The sequence below is a fragment of the Vigna unguiculata genome, chromosome 9, assembly GCF_004118075.2.
Source record: "Vigna unguiculata cultivar IT97K-499-35 chromosome 9, ASM411807v1, whole genome shotgun sequence".
Taxonomy (NCBI): Eukaryota; Viridiplantae; Streptophyta; class Magnoliopsida; order Fabales; family Fabaceae; genus Vigna; species Vigna unguiculata.
In genome coordinates this window covers 11,834,402-11,837,734 of record NC_040287.1, presented here as the reverse complement: position 1 = coordinate 11,837,734, position 3,333 = coordinate 11,834,402, and the positions used below count along the sequence as shown (strand labels likewise).

Below are 3,333 nucleotides of genomic sequence, written 5' to 3'. Positions count from 1 at the left end.
CGCACATTACCTCTCCTCGCTACACTCACGTCACAACTGCACCTCAAGCACACTCTCTTCTCTCACCCACACCTTACGTAACACACTAAACTACTAACTACACGCTAACCCACTCACTAACACGTTTTCCACACTAACTCACACAATCCACTCACTAACTAACTCCTAACCCTTTCATTTTAATCATCTTAACGGGAGCAGTTGGCCTACGTTCGTGCACCCCACGGTTCAATGAATGTATAATAATATAAAAAGGGGAGAACCAAAGGAGAAAGGGGAGAGAGGTTTTTGAAGTTTCGGGGAAGTTCTGGTGGGTCTTCTCGGGATAAAGAAGCCGAAAGAAGAAAGAAGTGGAGAAGAGAAAGCGGCGAAGGTTTGGCTAGACTCTCTTTAATTTGTTTTTGATTTGTTTGAGTAATTTCATTCATTTGGATAGTATGTTTCAATGTGATTAAGAATTGTTTCGGATATGATTGCAAATGTTCATGATTTGTGATGAGTTTCTCGAGATTCTTTTCTTTTGATCTGTTAAGAATAAAGAGAGAAAACGTTAAGAAAAGTAGTTCAATTCTAGGCGTTAAGGTTAAACTGCAAATGCTTAGTCTTCTTCACGTACTGGAACTGCTAAACCTCCAGCGATGATGGTTTTCGTAAGTAGCCATGGATGTTTGAAGGACCACGAGTGAGTTCATGGTTTGATCGACTATGAAAAACAAACACAGTTTTGCAAAATTGATTCAAGGAACGGGAGTACGCAATGGTGGCTGGAATGTGTCAAGGATAGATGTGGTTCAAATGCTGGGGTCGGAACAGTGCTGGTGGACGTTGCTGTCAGAGTGCTTGGAAGGCGTTGCCGGAAAGTTTTGATCGGACCTTAATCTGCGAATATGCGTTCGTTCACTGGGAATCGTGGTGTCATTGCTGTAGATCCAGAGAGGATGATGAAGTCTGGTGTCGGCCGGAGTTTATGATGGCAGCATAGGGCTAGGGTTCGGAAGAGATGAAGATGGTGCTGGGCGTGATAACTTGAAGGAGGGTTCGGGTTTTCTTAGTTGTAGGATCTGAATGTCTTAGTCTTAGGCTTCCAATATTTTCAGGATAGAAAAAAAAGAATAAAATAATCAATAAAGTAATAATAATATAAATTGTTAGAAATTAGATAGGAGCCTTTTACTTTGCAGTACACCTTGGTCTTTTGTATTGGGTTGGATTAAATGTTTGTTTACTTCGAGCACCCCATTGTTATGTGCTGCAACGTTATTCTTTTGTTGATTTCACCTCCGCGTTATTAGTTAGAAGATTATGTTGTTTACACCCCTCTTTTTGCTATTTCATACTTTATGTTTCTATTTGGGTTTTGTTTTTACATGTAGATCATCACCCTCTTTATTTTAGTTCAAAATTACAAAGTAAAATGTTACAAATTAAAATTTTTAAAATATTTAATCGTCATGTATAATTTCAGATTTGCTTGATTATAAAATTTTATTATCATGTAAAGTCAGACTTATATGATAATTAAATCTAAATTTGATTTAAATAAAATTAATTATCATGTTAAATCTCAAACTTATTTGATAATTAAATATTTTATTTAAATAAAATTAATTATCACGTTAAGTCTTGGACTTATTTGATTATTAAATATTTTAATCTTAAATAAAATTAATTATCATGTTTAATTTTGGACTTATTTGATAATAACTCTTTATTATGTTGGGTCTCACTTTCACTTGATAAATATTAAAATATATTAAAATTTAAAATTTTAAAAAGGGATATTAATCAAAGTTTCTTTAAATAGTTTGATTTGTAAATAGAATTACTTAACCATGATTTTTCGTTTGAATGAGAATACATAGGAGTAGTGGCGAATCTTGGACAAAAAATGTAGGGGTGTCAACTTATATTTTTATAGGTTTAATTATGTCTTTGGTCCCCATTTTGGAGTCAAAATCTCAAAATGGTACCCAAATTTTTAAAAGTCTCAAATTGGTCCCCTTTTTTGTTAAAACGTCTCACGTTTGTCCTTTTCGTGAAGTCAAGATTGACGTCGTTAGAAGGAGTGTCACGTGTCAGTTCCTCGATTTTTGAATTTTTTTATTATTTTTTTTTGAATTTTTTTGAATTTCTTTTTAAAAAATCAAAAAATTGGCACGTGTCAAGCTGTCATCGTGCCATGTGGCAATGATAGAGTGATGTGGCAGTGACACGTGTCAGTATTACGCCAGGTGTCATTTCCTTAGTCTCAATTTGGTCCCTTTATTTTAATTTGTCTTAATTTAGTCATAATTTTTGTAAAAATTAGAAATTTTGTCCCTCTCCAAATTGAAATCAAATTTAATTTCTATATAAATGTACACAAATATTTCCATCAAAATTGATATTTCAAGTAAATATTTTTAACCAAATTAAGTTCATTTAATTAATATTTTACATTGACCTTTTTTAAAATGGTTTAAAAGTTGTTACCAAATTAGAAATTGAACTTTAAAAGGTGAATTATGGGTACCTTAGCTCCTTAGGGATATCATACATGATGGTAGAATTTATTTATATATTTGGTTTATAACTTTAGCTAATGGATCGGTCAACTGAGCCAACCCAAGTATGGAAAATTACTACGGTGAAGGCAGCTTTTCCACAACTAAGTGTATAGGTGTGATTGAGGTGCTTAATTTTCTAACCCAGCTTTTGGGATTAGAAGACTTGGAAATTTAACAAGTAATGTATTGATTGAAATTGAAGAAACCCTTGCTAAGAAGAAGACTTGGTCCGTTTAATCACCATCTATTTCAATCTACAAATTTAATTTTAATATTTAAAAAGAATGACAACTATTCGAAAAATTTTATATGACAATTTAGATTGTTTGTTGTAAATCAATAATAAAGAGAAATATTTGTTTATTGCAAATTTTAGTTGTATATATACAAATAAATTGTATGTAATGCTTATACTATAGTTCTAATTCAAATTTAAAAGAACTGTGTTAAAATATTATAAAAGTAAGTTGAAGCAGTCAACATTCTAGGCTAAATATCAATTGATGGTTTTGTTTTTAGAGAAATGTATTAAATGGAGATTATGTAAGTGTGACCTAAGTTTAATTTATATAAGAAATTTATACTACTTTTAACCAATTTTTTTAAAGCATGATTTACATTGAACTTTATTTAAAATGGTTTAAAAGTTGTTAATAGAAAAAAATTCATAAATTAACTAGTTCATGTAACAATAAAAAGCATATAAATTTAAAATTTGAAAACAATTTGAAGTAAAGTTGAATGTGAAACATAATTTTAAATAAACTTAGATATGTTAAAAATATAT

The 3,333-nt window shown here is 31.0% G+C and overlaps 1 long non-coding RNA gene across 1 annotated transcript; it reads left to right on the top strand.

Moving 5' to 3' along the window:
* The first annotated feature begins 244 nt into the window (after positions 1–244).
* LOC114164561 lies at positions 245–1,312 on the top strand. The gene is made up of 2 exons (XR_003599571.1): positions 245–373; positions 575–1,312. It is a non-coding gene; the product is annotated as an uncharacterized LOC114164561 (long non-coding RNA).
* The last annotated feature ends 2,021 nt before the right edge of the window (positions 1,313–3,333 follow it).